Source organism: Macaca fascicularis, chromosome 15, assembly GCF_037993035.2.
Source record: "Macaca fascicularis isolate 582-1 chromosome 15, T2T-MFA8v1.1".
Classification (NCBI taxonomy): domain Eukaryota; kingdom Metazoa; phylum Chordata; class Mammalia; order Primates; family Cercopithecidae; genus Macaca; species Macaca fascicularis.
Genome location: NC_088389.1, coordinates 118285189 through 118300983, shown reverse-complemented (window position 1 = coordinate 118300983; position 15795 = coordinate 118285189). Strand labels below are relative to the sequence as shown.

The following is a 15795-nucleotide window of genomic DNA, read 5'->3' as shown; positions in this document are numbered from 1 at the left end:
AAGAAAGGCTCATTCAATTAGCCAGACTTTGTAAAGTGGAATTAAATCTCTAACTGCAACTAGAGTATATCTGGCTCACATTTTTGTTGGGGTCCTGGATTCCTAATACAGCTTTTTAAGGCAATAAAACACTTAATTCTCTTGTGTTATGTTCCATAGCATAATTGTAAATGTTCTTTGAAAAATATACAAATGTAAAAATTAAAAATAATCTCAGACAAAGAAAATATTCAGACAATTTTAATTTTTCCATGAATCTGTTAATTGAGTAGTTTTGGGAAACAGAGAATTTTTACCTTCTCTGAATGTCAATGCCTCAAAAAAAAAAAAAAAACAGAATGCCATTAGAAGGTGAAAATCCTTTGCCCTAATTGATAAACTGGATAATCTTTCAAATTGGACAGGACTCAGGACTCTCAGCAGAGTTCTGACTTGGGCACTTTCATTATCTCAGAGCAAGTAGGGGCCATCACTTCTGAGATTGAAAACACAGTGACACGCTCCAGAGCCATTCATGTATTCAAATCCAAATCCCAGAGGGGCCCAGCTGATCAAAGGCATGGCAGGTTTTTCCAAGATTAGATTTTTGTCCAGCTTTTGTTTTATACGGTTGGTAACAAAACCAACCACTGCCTGTTTCCCTTGATTATGCTCCTCCCGTCTGCAGCTACACCTCAGACATGCTGATGGGAGTGTAGAGTGTGTGGTGTCAAGAAGAACTGGACACAGTTTTCTGGTGATGTGCTCTTTGATGTGATATGGTAACAAATGGAATACCTCTTGCTTTATCATTCTACGTGTAAAAGATTCTGATCGCCAAGCTCAGAATAATTGTGCTAGTCACTTTACTTATGCTGTCTTCTATGTCTACTATGGATTAGAAACCAAGACATTTCACTTGGCATTGTGAAATAAGAGTAGTGAGAAGCATTTGCCTTCATCTCAACCAGAGGATAAGTGAGTATGGAGGTAAAGATAGCAAATACATATACCAATATAGAATTTAAAACTAAGCAATACAAGAGTATGCTCAGGGGAAACTGTAAATTGATACTGGGGCTAGTTTCAGAGGAAAATCTGGATCCTTCAGAGTTAATTACTGCAAACAATCAAAATCAATGGTGGATATCTTAAACAGAAAGAGAATTCCATGTATAGCTCGGCCATGGTTTGCATGTCACCCTGCTACCGCAATGAAGAAAGCTTCCAAGTTGAAGAGTCAGCAAAGGCAAATGGGGTGAGAGGAGACATCAGTACTTCAAGCATTAGGACAGGAAACTCCCCATCAGCAAGGAGTTTGATTTTTTCCAGGAATTGAAAAAACGCCTGTGTACCTGGAGTAATGATAGAGGGAGTGTATATCAAGATAAGGATGAAAGTCAGAATGCGTCAAATCATGCAGAAGATGGTAGGATAACATTCAAATTTTTATTCTTAAAACACAAAGAAAATAAGTTGAGTATTTTCAGCAAGACAGCAACAAAATTATACATCTCTGTGTGTGTTTTAAATAGATGCTTATTAATATTTAGAGAATAGATCTGAAAGCACTACAGTATAAAAAAAAGTCAATGAAGCCATTTTTAGATGGTATATTCAATAATAGTAGACGGGGTCAAGAAAAGCAATGAATTGGAATTATTCCTAAAAACACAGAAGAAGGGAGGCAAAAATAAGAGGTTCTTACATGTTTTTAAAAGAAGTCTTGCTATGTTGCACAGGCTGATCTTGAACTCTTGAGCTTAAGCAATACTTCCACCTCACCCTGCCGGAATGCTGGGATTACAGGTGTGAGCCACCTCACCCAGTCGAAACTCTAAAATTAATGTATGAGAATACCAGTCTCATTTTCCAGCACTGAATGTTCCTTCTCATTAACCAAAAATGCCATTTATTGTTAGTTAGATGATACATGCTTTAATACCTGCAATTAGTATGTATAGCGTGTGGTGGAAATACATTGATTTTTTTTGTAAGTCATTGTGGCCTAATAAAGTGCTGGACACATAACAGAGATTTCACAGTTGAATGTTTAATACACTAAACTAGTTTATTAATATTTCATGTTATTATTGGTATATGAACACCTGTTGAATGCTTTTCATTGCTGACAGAATTGTCTCTGGTGCCTATGGGCAATTTAATATCTCTGAAATTTTATTTAATCCCTGGACATAGTATCAGCTGAAGCTGTTTAGGAGAAAATCAGAGGAAGAGGGCCCAGGGGACCTGCTTAAGACCACGGCAACTACTTCCATTGCTCTCATCCATATAGAGGCTGGAAACCTTCTTTGATCTTTGGAGTTTAAAAAACGATAATGGTTAACTTGAATCTCAGAAGACATCTGAGAGGCAAAAGGATGCCAAAATAAAATGGCAATGAAAGGCAACCCATGAGAAGACAGGTATTTTAATGCAAAATTATTTTTATTTAACACAATCTTGTGAAACAGATATCTCTGCTATACAGATATGAAACTGAAACTCAGAAATGTTACCAACATTCCCTAGTTCACACAGTTAATAAACAGTGAAGGGAGAATTCAGGACTGGTCTTATCTAAAGACCATATCCATTTTACTATACCATATGAGGTGCTATAAGTAAGACTGTAGTTTTGTTTTAGTCACTTCTTGGCCAAGGTAATGCTGTTTAAACACTTGACTTTTCTCCTTGTAACTCTACCATTGTTATCACCATAACCATCGTAGAGTTATTAATCTATTATTACCACAAGCAAGGGTTCATTGCCACTCAAAGCTGTTTATAATTATAAATGTAATAAAATATATCTGTGCCAAAAGAAATAAGACACATTTGCTTGCTTTGGCCAATAGAACACAGCAAAAGTGATGACTTGTCAGTTCTGAATCCAGGCCCTAAGAAGCCCTATGTACTTCTTCTTTGTCTGTCTTGGAGCCTGCCCAGTTCCCACATGAACAAACTCAGGCCTCTTGGAGGATGAGAGACACCACGGAGGAGGGAGATGAGTCATCTCAGCTGCAGCCACTCTTCGGCCAACCGGATGACTGGACGACTACGGTAGCACTAGCCAGCCCTGTCTAGAACCAGCTGGACCTGGGCCAGATCATCAGAGCCATTCAGGAGCTAAATAAATGGTTGGTGCTTCCAGCCATCAAGTGTTTGGGGGTAGTTTTTTACACAATGAGAGCTAATTGACATTTAAACGGTAAAAGCCTTAGTAAATATAAGCTACTGCCGGCCAAGAGTTATTGTCGCTCTTCTTACCTGCAGTGATGGAGTCCTTGTTCTCATAACCCACGGCTCTTCCTACAGAAAACCCCATCTTCTCCTTAGATTAGGGCCATAGGTAAACTGACTTAGGCTAGGGAACTAGTTAGTGCTGTCCAAAGTTGCATGGGCCCGGATGCTTATAGTTTTGGAGGAACTTCTTTTTAATAATACAAAATTATCTCTCCAAGTGAACATTTATCTACATTTAGAACATAAATCACAATGAGTTACATACTTAAGAAGGCTTAAAGGCCGGGCGCGGTGGCTCACGCCTGTAATCCCAGCACTTTGGGAGACCGAGGTGGGTGGATCACAAGGTCAGGAGTTTGAGACCGGCCTGACCAACATGGTGAAACCCCGTCTCTACTAAAAATACAAAAATTAGCCAGGCATGGTGGCACACACCTGTAATCCCAGCTACTCAGGAGACTGAGGCAGGAGAATTGCTTGAATCCAGGGAGCGGAGGTTGCAGTGAGCTGAGATTGCACCATGGCACTCCAGCCTGGGCAACAGAGCAAGACTCTGTCTCAAAAGAAAAAAAAAAAAAAGAAGGCTCAAAAATATCACACGAACATTACAAAGTACAAAAAATACCATATTTGTGTTAATAGCCTGAGGCACTATTTAATATATTTTCCATGTATCAATGGCTCCTTACTCTTTGATTAGTTCTCATTTGAAAGTAAACTTGCAATTTGCTTTTCTCTAGAGAAAATACAGATTCTTTCCAGATATCATGCTTAACAGAAATTCATTTGTAGTTGTTGTTATGAGTGGCACAGAAAATTTCGTTAGTTTCACAACTCATTATTGGTAAAGTCACATACAATTTTAGGATTGTTGTCAAATGTAAGAAAAACCCCATCAAATTTATTTCCCTTATGAACTACAAGATATCAGCGGATTTCATATAAATGGTACACTTTCTGCTTTTTTAATGTGAAACCACTAAACTTCATTATGATGACAAATGTCAGATACCCTAAGAGAGAGTCCATTATGTGGGGTTTATAAAACATGTGACTTCACATGCAAATGAACTCACTGTAGTATTTCCTACAAGTATTTACCTTACAGTCGTAGACATTTTGAGGTGTGTGTGTGTGAGAGAGAGAGAAAGAGAAAGAAAGAGAAAGAAAGAGAGTTGCATTAATAAATATATTCCTGATAGGAAAGACTTCCATTTGAAGGGGCCAAGATGAGTATCAAATATGCAGCTTGCAGATTTACATATCCGATGATCTGATGCTTGGGAGAATTTTCTATAGATAAACTCTTGCCTCCTTAGATTTCAAACCATTGTTGTCCCCTCTAAACCATAAACATCCAATGGCTGAAACTACAGAGCACAGTGATGTCACAATCTTACTGCAATGGCAAGTGGATCAACACTGTTCTCCACGAGTGTTCCTAGAGAACATTTCTACTCAGGACAGCTAGCAATAACTTATCTATACACAGAAGTGACTTGGAAGCATATAAACACTCCCCTCTAAACTCAAACTCAATGTATCTTCAACTAGAATATGCCTCGGGTGAAGTCCAAACATGTCTGATGCTATACCAAACTACCCAATATAAGAGGAAGCCAGAGGAGAATGAAACAGCTATCATAACTGACTGTGGTTAAGATATTTTACTTTTCATATGGAAAACATTAACTATGTGAGTAAATTCTACTGTTTTTTTCCCCAAGGGATGGAAAGGGAACATGTAAATAAGGGGCCCTGATGCTTCAGTTCCATTAACTTCAAGAGAAATCCCTGTCTCATTCTAAGAGAGTTAAAAAAAAAAAAAGAGGATAAAATATAGACTGTGATAAACTTATCAACATCAAGGTACTCTCAGGATCTGACACTTAATGAGTTGACTCAAGCAGTTAAGAGGGGCATTAATAATGTGGCAGGTGGGTTAATTGAAATGTGGACTCAATGGAGAACTACTGTCCCTGAAGAACTGCAGAGGAAAGCGTCTGAAGATTCTGGAGACTGGAAATATCAGATGGCATTTCTTATAACCAATATGTTTACCCACCCTTAAACCACACCCTGAGGGGGACCCAAAGGATAGACCCTTCACTAAGCCAACCAGATAATGCATTGATGAGGGGCACAGTTGAATTTGTGGGAAGCTCTCTGGTGGTTCTCCCAGTGTGAGCTATGGAAGATGGTGAGGAACTGTGGTAGTCACCAATTTACTGCCTCTCAGCTGCAAATTCATGCTGTGACACATGCTCTGCAACAGAAATTCCTTTCAGCATCTCTCCTTAACAGCGTTTGGTTTTGAAAACCAAAAATAAAATTCTAAGCCCCCCAACCAGCTGAATGGACTCCTCTTCTTGGCCAAGGGCATTCCAAAGTTAACCTGAAAAACTAGTTCAGGTCACAATGGGAAGGGGGCCTGTGGGGTCAGGGGTTGGACATGCCTCATTACTATTAACATCAACACAGACCTTAAGACTCATAGAACAGACTCTTTACATCTGATAAGAAACATTTACAATCTATTCTCTCTGAAGCCAGCTACCTGGGGGCTTCATCTGCATGACACAACCTTGGTTTTTCCACAACCCCTTACTGTAACCCAGACATTCTTTTCATTGATTCCAGCTCTTTAGATAATAACCAATTGTCAATTAGAAAATCTTCGAATCTGCTATGACCCGGAAGCCTCTGCTTCCAGTTGTCCTGCCTTTCCAGACTGAAACAATGTACATCTTACACATATTGATTGATGTCTTATTTCTCCCTAAAAGACATAGTTTATAAACCAATTTGAAGGCTGACTACCATGGGCACATGTCATCAGGGCCTCCTGAGGCCTGTGACAGGCATGTCCTTAGCTTTGGCAAAATAAACTCCTAAATTAATTGAGACTAGGCTCAGGTGCTTTTGGTTTACAGTTTTCTCAGTAGAGGATGCTTGGAGAACATTGCAAGGAGAAAGGGACTGTCCTGCTGCTTCTGGGGCCATAAAGTTGAGAAGTGATATGAGGTGGGTGCTCTGCCCAGCCATGTGCCCAGAGGAGAGTCACTCAATGACCTCAGAGCCTGGCATGTCTCTTGCCCTCTGGACACAGACACAGAACTCTCTTTTCCTCCAGTCCCACTCATGCACCCACTTCCTTTGCTCACCTGCACCCCACCTGCACCGCAGAGGGTTGCCACTGGTACCCTCCTCACTCTGAAAACCTGCATGCCAGGTTTCCTGCACCCCAAAGTTGCTTCCTGCCTGCCCAAAGCAACTGAGGGCCAACTCACCTGGGAAAATCAGCAAATGTCTCTACCTCCCAGTGGGTTGCAACTATACCTTCTCCAATGAGGTCTGAACCGCAGACTTGGGGAGGGGTCCCTCTTTCAAGCTTGTCCTTCTTTGAGTACTCTACCTCAGTCCAAAAGTACTACACAGTTTTATTATATATTATAGCTACTCTTTTCTTTTAAATACATTTTTAATTTTAGAAACAAAGACAGTACAGATTGTTCCCATATACTCTCCATCCTATGTCTGCTGTTGTTTACATCTTACATTACCAATGTACATTAGTCATAGCTAATGAACCAATATTGGTACTATTACAGTTTACTATTAGCTAAACTCTGTATCTTATTAAAATTTCATTAGCTTTTCCCTAATGTTCTTTTTCTGTTCCAGGATCCCATTCAAGATACTACATTAAGTTTACTCATGTCTGAAAAAAATGTCTGTGTCCTAATTCCCAGAACCTGTCAAAATGTTAGGTTACGTGGCAGAAAGGAACTAGTTTCAGATAAAATTAAGGCTGCTAATGCACTGATCTTAAAATAGGAGGGTTAGAGGAGTAATGTCAGCAAGATGCAAGACTAGCAAGCCCAGAAATCCCCCATATAAATGTAGAATAAACAAGTAAATATTGACTAAAATAGCCTTATAGGAGCCCTTGAAATCAGTAAAGATTACAGTAACCAAGCAAAAGCCCCATCAATAAAAAGTTCCATTCAAAACAGTAAAAAAAGTTCATGGCATTTTAATTTGCACTTGCCCTACCCCTTCCCTGGAACTGTACAGTATGGTCTGGGGGAAGCAGCAACCCAGTCCCCAGTTACCCTATGGGGCAACTGAGCAGAGAGAGCAGGGCAGGCCAAATTTGCAGCAGTCTAATCTGTCCAGGGATTGCCTGATTAATCTCTGTGTCACCCAACTGAGAGCTCAGATGGCCAAATGAAGCACACCTCAGACTGGACAAAGCTGTGAAATATAACTTACGAAAGCTTCAGGGGGACTACAGACCTGCAGATGCCTAGGGCAAGAGATTAGTGATTGAGAAATACAGTAGAACTGCTAAGACCCTGGGAAGAAGCAGGGTTGACACTCACAGAAATGAAGTCATGAAAAGCAGCTGGGTATAAGGTGGACTGGAGAAAGGCACTCTCACAGGGAAGACGTATGACCAGAAGAGACCTGAGAAGACTTTAAGTGTTCATGATGAGCTTATACCTGAAGGTCTTCCCCTATACAGAGCCAGTCTATAAAGACAGAGGTGGCTGTTTTTTCAACTGCCAGTCTTCAACTAAAGGTCACAAGAAACAAGAAAACGTGACCCACTCACAGGCACAAAATAACCCTCTAAAAGTTGTTCCTGAAGATAAAAGGCATCAGACTTACTAGCAAAGACTTTAAAACCACTGTCTTAAATATGCTTAAAGAGCAAAAGAAAAACACAAAGAACCCCCACAAACCAGGAAAATGATATGTGAACAAAATGAAAATATCAACAAAGAGAATTTCTATAAAAAAACCAAACAAATTCTGGAGCTGTAAAATCTCACATCTGAATTGAAAAATTCATTAGAATTCATCAACAGATTCAAACAGGCAGAAGAAGGAATCAGTGAACCTGAAGACATGCCCTATTGAATCTGAGGAGCAAAAAGAATAAAGAATAAAGAAAAGTGAACAGAGCATGAGGAATTTATGGGGTGCCATCAAGTAGACCAACATATGCATTACGGGGCAGGGGGTCTTAATAGGATAAGACATAGAGAAAGGGGAAGGAGATAGGCAGATTATTTCAAGAAATAATGACCCAAAACTTTCCAAATTTGAGGAAAGACATAGACACATAAATCCAAGAAACTTAATAAAATCTGAAGAAATACACAATAAAACACAAATTGTTGAAAGACAAAAAGAGACTCCTGAAAGCAATAAGGGAAAAGCAACTTATCACATACATGGTGCTACGGTTTGAATGTCTGTTCCCTCTAAAACTCATGTTGAAATTCAGTTGACACTGTAACGCTATTAAGATGTGGAACCTTTGCGATGACTAGGCCATGATGGCTCTGCCCTCATTGGTGGAATGAATGCCATTAGAAAATGGCAAGTTCAGGTTCCCTTTGTCTTTCTCTCTCACCGGTTGCTCTTCTGCCACGTGATGCGTGTCACCATGGTGACACGCAAGAAGACCCTCACAATCTGCCAGCACCTCGATACTGGATTTCTTGGTCTCAACAACTGTTAGCCAGTAAATTTCCACTCAGTATAAATTGCCCAGTCTCAGGCATTCTGTTAAAGCAGCACAAGATACTTCCTCAAAGAAATTATGAGCATATTTCTCAGCAGAAATTGTACAGTCCAGAAGTTAGTGGGATGGTATAATTAAAATGCTGAGAAAAAAAATCAATCAAAAATTCTATATCTAACAAAACTGTCCTTCAAAAGTGAGGAAGAAATTAAGATATTCCAGATATAAGCTGAAGGACCTGCCCTACAAGAAATGCTAAAGGGAATCCTTCAAAAGGAACAAAGGATGCTAGACAGTAACTAGAAGCCAGGTAAAAATATAGATTTCCCATAAAGGCAAATATATGGATAAATATAAAAATCAGTTTTTGGTTGATAACTTCATTTTTTATTCTTCTACATAATTTAAAAGACAAAAGCATAAAAATAATTATATAGTAATGGGTACATAATATATAAAGATGTAACTGTAACATTAATAATATAAAATGGTGGGTGGTTTTGTAAAGAGTAGAGTTTTTAAATTGTGATTGGAATTACCTGGTATCAATTTAAAATACACTGTTACACATGTAGGATGCTATATGTAATCCCCATAGTAACCACAAAGATAATATCAATAGAATGTACACAAAAGGAAATGGGAAGGAAATCAAAATATTTCACTATAAAAATCAACTAAACAAAAAGGCAATAATGGAGGAAATGAAGGACAAAAAAAGCAATAGGACTTAAAAGAAAACAAATGGCAATAGTCAATTCTTCCCTATCAGTAATTACTTTAAATGTAAATGTATTAAACTGTGCAATTAAAACACATAAATTGGCAGAATTGATTTTTTAAAAATATGATTCAACTAAAGGATGTCTACAGAGACTCACTTTAGATCTAAAGACACAAATAGGAGGCCAGCCATGGTGGCTCACACCTGTAATCCCAGCACTTTGGGAGGCAGAGGCGAGCAGATCACTTGAGGTCAGGAGTTCGAGATCAGTCTGGTCAATATGGTGAAACCCTGTCTCTACTAAAAATACAAAAATTAACTGAGCATGGTGGCATGCATCTGTAATCCCAGCTCCCTGGGAGGCTGAGGCACAAGAATTGCTTGAACCCAGGAGGTAGAGGTTGCAGTGAGCCAAAATTGTGCCACTGTACTCCAACCTGGACAACACAGCAAGGCTCCATCTCCAAAAAAATGCCAGGTGCAGTGGTTCACACCTGTTAACCCAGCACTTTGGGAGGCCAAGGCAGGCAGATCACTTAAGGTCAGGAGTTTAAGACCAACCTGGCCAACATAGTGAAACCTCAACTCTACTAAAAATACAAAAATTAGCTGGGCGTGGTGGTGCGTGCCTGTAGTCCCAGCTACTCGGGAGGCTGAGGCAGGAGAATCGCTTGAACCAGGGAGTCAGAGGTTGCAGTAGCCAAGATTGCGCCACTGCACTCCAGCCTGGCGACAGAGCGAGACTGCATCTCAAAAAAAAAAAAAGAGAGAGAGAGAGAGACAGAGAGACTGGGGTGATTATACCAACAGTAGACAAAATAGACTTTAAGTCAAAAACTGGTATAAGGTACATGAACATTGTATAATGATAAAAGCATCAACTCACCAAGAAGACATACACATTTTTCTCAAGTGCACATGGAACATTTTCCAGGACAGACGATGGTAGGCCGCAAAATAGGTCTTAATAGTTTAAAAACATTTAAATCATACAAAGTATGTTTTCTGATAAAAATGTAATGAAACTAGAAATAAACAGCAGAAGAATCCACATACATGTGGAAATCAAACACCTTTTTTCTTTTTTTTTTTTGAGACTTTTTGCTCTTGTTGCCCAGGCTAGAGTGCAATGGCATGATCTTGGCTCACTGCAACCTGTGCCTCCCGTGTTCTTCTCCTGTCTCAGCCTCACAAGTAGCTGGGATTACAGGTCCCCGCCACCAGCCTGGCTAATTTTTGTATTTTTAGTAGAGACAGGGTTTCACCATGTTGGCCAGGCTGGTCTTGAACTCCTAACCTCAGGTGATCTGCCCACCTCAGCCTCACAAAGTGCTGGAATTACAGGCATGAGCCACCACACCTGGCCTCAAACAACATATTCTTAAACAAACAATGGATCAAAGAAGAAACTGCAAGGTAAATTAGACAGTATCTTTGAATGAAAATACAATATACCAAAATTTATGGGAGTCAGCAAAAGCAGTTACAGGGGAAATGTATAACTGTAAACACTTTGATTAGAAAAGAAGAAATATCTCAAATTAATGATGAAACTTTACATCTTAAAAAACTAAAAACAGAAATAAAACAAAACAACAACAATAAAAAACTAAACCCAAAGCTAGCAGAGAAAAGTAACAATAAAGATTAGGGCAGAGAAATAAAATAGAAAATTTTTTAAAAAATAGGAAATCAACAAAATCATGTGTTCTTTGAAAAAAAAAAAAAAGAAAAAACAAGCAAAAACAAACAAACAAAAAACAAAGGCTGGGTGCAGTGGCTCATACCTGTAATTCCAGCACTTTGGGAGGCCAAGGTAGGTGGATCACCTGAGGTCAGGAGTTCGAGACCAGCCTGGCCAATATGGTGAAATCCCATCTCTACTAAAAATACAAAAATTAGCCAGGCATCATGGCATGCACCTGTAGTCCCAGCTACTCGGGAGGCTGAATTGCTTGAACCTGGGAGGCAGAGTTTGCAGTGTGCTGAGATCATGCCACTGCACTCCAGTCTGGGCAACAGAGCAAGACTCTGTCTCAAAAAAAAGAAAAAAAACTAACAAATCTTTAGCAACGTTACCCGAGACAAGACAACTAAAATTCAAAATGAAAGAGGGGATACTGCTGATTTCACATAAATAAAAAAGATTACAAGAGAGAACTATGAATGATTGTATGTCAACAAATGGATATCTACATGAAATAGACAAATACTATAAAAACACAATCTACCAATGTTGAATCATGAAGAAATGGAAACTCTGAAGCCTATAACTCATCAGGTGATTGAATTAGTAATCAAAAACTTTCCAACCAAGAAAAGCCCAGGACTAGATGACTTTACTGGTATATTCTACCAACATTTAGGGAAGAATTAATATCAGTCCTCCTCAAACTGTTCCAATAAATTGAAGAGGAGGTAACACTTCCAAACTCACTCTACAAGGCCAGCATTGTCTGATACCAAAGCCAAAGACACTGCAAGAAAAGAACATTAGCAAACAATATCCCTTATAAATATTGATTCAAAAATTATCAACAAAATACTAGCAAACCAAATTCAACAGTGCATTAAAAGATTATCCACCAGGACTAAGTGGGATATATTCCTGGAAAGCAAAGATGGTTCAACATCAATGGTACTGACAGTTCAACACCATTCAACAAAGATGGTTTCAATGCACTGAAAATCAATCAGTGTAATACACCACATGGATAGACTAAAGGAAAAATATCAATTATTGCAGAAAATACATTTGACAAAACTCATAAAACACTTCCTTAATCAATACCTCTAAACTCTATCACATCATAAACTATGCATATACTTTCACCCCAAAAGCATCCTAAAACAACTCCTATTTAAAAATACACTTATATCCATGCTACTCACAAATATACAACCCAAGTATATGCAAGAACCCTAGAAATAAACAATTAAAATGTCCAAAACCCACATATAGATGAAATTAACCTATTCTGCTGAGCACTCTAGGAAAAAAAAGAATAAAAAATAAATAAATAAGAAGGAAATAGCCCACGTGTGCCCCACTGACGGGGAGGTGTGGACTGCAGGTGTGGGCGGAGGGTTTGCAGCTCCACTGCAGCAAGGGCTCCTGTGTCCCTGTGTGGAAATGACACATGGAGTCCTGTCACGTCACACAACAGCGCAGCACACAGACACTCACAAAGAGAGGGGAAATACACGACGCCTGGTTGTCTGCCACCCCCGGCACCTCCCCCAGTCGCCCTGGCCAGGCCCTTTGTGTGCTTCCCCCACTCCCTGGCCCTGCACCCTCCCCACCACTTGGCGCCCAAACTTGGCTCAGGCTGCCCAGCAAAGTGCAGAACTGGAGTCCCAGTGGAACAGAAGATGAACTCAACTGAATTCAGTGAAGACGTAGAAGAACTTCTAAGAAGTGAGAGTGGAGACAGAGGCCGAAGATGCTGCTCTAGGCTGCTCCATGAATTCCAGGACTTCTGAGAAGCACCCTCTGGACAGCGTCTTCACTGCCCTCCAGGACTTGGCAGGTCAGCAGTGGCCCCCAGACTCCGTCCCCAGCATGAAGAGGAGGCAGCTGATCCCAGAGGCACTCCTAGAAGGCATGTGGAACCTGAGAACAGCTTGCCCTGCCAAGGCAATGGAGAGCAGGCTGGCAGGGCAGGAGCTCAGGCTCTGTGTGGCCAGGCAAGGAGGAGCCCTGCAACTACGCCACCACCCCTTACTACAAGAAGCCTCTGTATGGCATCTCGCACAAGGTCATGGAGAAGAAGAATCCTCCCTCAGGGGACCTGCTAAACATGTATGAGCTCTTCCAGAAGGCAAATGCCAGCAACAGCCCCTTGCCACTTAGGCTCCTGAATGAGCCACAGAAGTGGGACTGTGGCAGCACTGGGGCGGCCACCAACAGTGATCCTAACATCTACTTCCTGATCCAGAAGATATTCTACATGCTCAACACCCTCACGTCCAACAGGTCCCAGCTGCACAGCAAAGTGGATCTGCTCTCCCTGAAGGTGAACCACACTGAGATGGTGGCCAAATTCCAGCCGCCCCCACCACCCAACAGCAGTTCACGGGCGGCGTAGCTCAAGCAGATTGTGGACCAGAGCCTGTCGGGCGAGGCCCTGGCCTGCTTCCTGCTGGTGCAGCTCTTCCCCAAGCTCATCAGCCACAGTCGACTTCTCCCGAGGCTGCAGTGCCTGTGGCTTTGAGGCCAAGCGTAAGCTGGAGTCACTGCACCAGAAGCACATCCACAACTACATGGAGGTCTACTACCCCTCAGTGAAGGACACGGCTGTGTGACAGGCCGAGTGCTTGCCCCAGCTGAGTAACTTCTTCAGTCGCTTCTGGGCCCAGCGGGAGATGGAGAACAGCCAGCCCAATGGCCAGGCCGCCAGCTTCTTTGAGGCCGAGCAGTGGACCCCGGCCACTTCCTGGACCACAAAGAGGAGGAGGGCATGTCTCTGGATCGGAGCAGCACCATCGCCTCAGACCACGTGGTGGACATGCAGGACCTCACCGAGTTCCTGGATGAAGCCTCTTCACCCGGCAAGTTTGCCGTCTTCATCCTCCACTGGCTCTTCCCTGAGCTCTTTGACCACCGCAAGCTGGGCAAGCAGGACAGCTGCCACGGGGACGGCGGTAAGCAGGAGCTGGACCCGCAGAGGCTGCAAATCATCCGCAACTACAAGGAGGTCAACTTGCCCCACATGCAGGAGGAGGCCTGGCTGCAGCAGTGCGCCCAGCGCATCAACGACAAGCTCCAGGGTCTGCGGCTGGACCCGGGCAGCAAAGGTGAGCCCCCCACGCGATGACTGCTATGACTCCTCTAGCCTGCCCAATGACATCTCAGTAATCAAGGTGGAGGATAGCTTCAAGCGCGAGCAGCACTGCTCCAAGAAGATCTGGCTGGTACCCATCGACTTGGACAAATTGGAGATCCCCCAACCCAACTTGGAGGTGCCCGGCACCGACTGCCTGCTCAGCAAGGAGCATTGCGCAGTATCTATGAGAGCAGCCTGTCCATCAGCAACTTCGCCTCATGCCTGCTGGTGCCCCTGTTCCCCAAGCTCTTCACCCATGAGCACCTGCACAAGCAGTACAGCTGCAGTGGCTCCCTGGGCAAGAAGTAGCTGGACCCATCCTGCAACAAGTTCATTCACCACTATGTGCACCTACGCTACCTCCGCACCAAAAACAACTGCTTCTGGACCCTGGAGTTCACTGGCAAACTGGACAAGCACTGCCCACGCCGGGACACGAGCAGAGGCGCTCCTACCAGCAGCGGTGCAAGGTCCATGTGTTGGGCCCGAGTGCAGAGACATGAGGAGCTATGCAGTCAACCCCAAAAGGTTTGAGGAGGAGTTTGAGGGTCCCCCGCTGCCCCCGAGAGGAGCAGCAAGGACTTCTGCAAGATCCCCTTGGACGAGGTGGTGGTCCCTCACCCAGCTTCCCGGTGCCCTCTCCCTACCTGCTGTCCGACAATGAGGTGAGCGAGATCGTGCAGCAGAGCCTCTCCGTGGGCAACATTGCCACGGGGCTCCTCCACCACCGAGAACCTCCAGCTGCAGTACAACCATTCCCGGGCTTGCAACAAGAAGCAGCTGGACCCTATGCAGCTGCGGCTCATCCGCCACAACGTGGAAGCCATCTACCCCGTGGAGAAGGTGGAGGAGGTGTGGCACTGCGAATGTATCCCCAGCATCGACGAGCAGTGCCGCTGCCATAACAGGAAAAAATGCAACATCCTCAAGAAAGCCAAGAAAGTGGAGAAGTGAAGGCCGTGGCCTGTCCAGAGACTCAGGGTCACCAGAGACTGAGCGATGCTCAGGAGCATGCCTATGGCATCCACAGACAGGCACCTTATGTCCGTGGGGTGTGGCTTATTACACTTGCACATGTACACACCCAACCAACCACAAGAAAGAAGCCTTGAGTTTGATCTCTTGTCCGCTTGTCCTTACGACTTCTGGCCTGCGTTTCCTGGCGGTGCAGCCTGAGTGTGGGAAGCATAAGCTGTGAGAGCAGGGACTCTGTCCTGCGTTCCCTGGCGCTGCAGCCTGAGTGTGTGGAGCGTAAGCTGTGAGAGCAGGGACCAGTGGGCAGGGGTCCTCTCTCCCTAGTCGTGTCCTCCCCAGCCCCTCACAACCTCAAATGCAAACTCAGCAGCTCTTTTGCTCCTCTTCCCATATTTTACAGCTTTCATTTTTATCCAATTTTTTTTTAAATTAAAAAGAATCCCTTAAAAAAATCACTGGGCTCTTTGGGGGCCATTTTACTTAGAAAAAAATCCTTTAAAAAGTGCCAT

At 42.7% G+C, this 15795-nt stretch overlaps 1 pseudogene; it reads left to right on the top strand.

Moving 5' to 3' along the window:
* The first annotated feature begins 12498 nt into the window (after positions 1–12498).
* On the top strand, positions 12499–15265 carry LOC102121042 (BEN domain-containing protein 3 pseudogene; annotated as a pseudogene).
* The last annotated feature ends 530 nt before the right edge of the window (positions 15266–15795 follow it).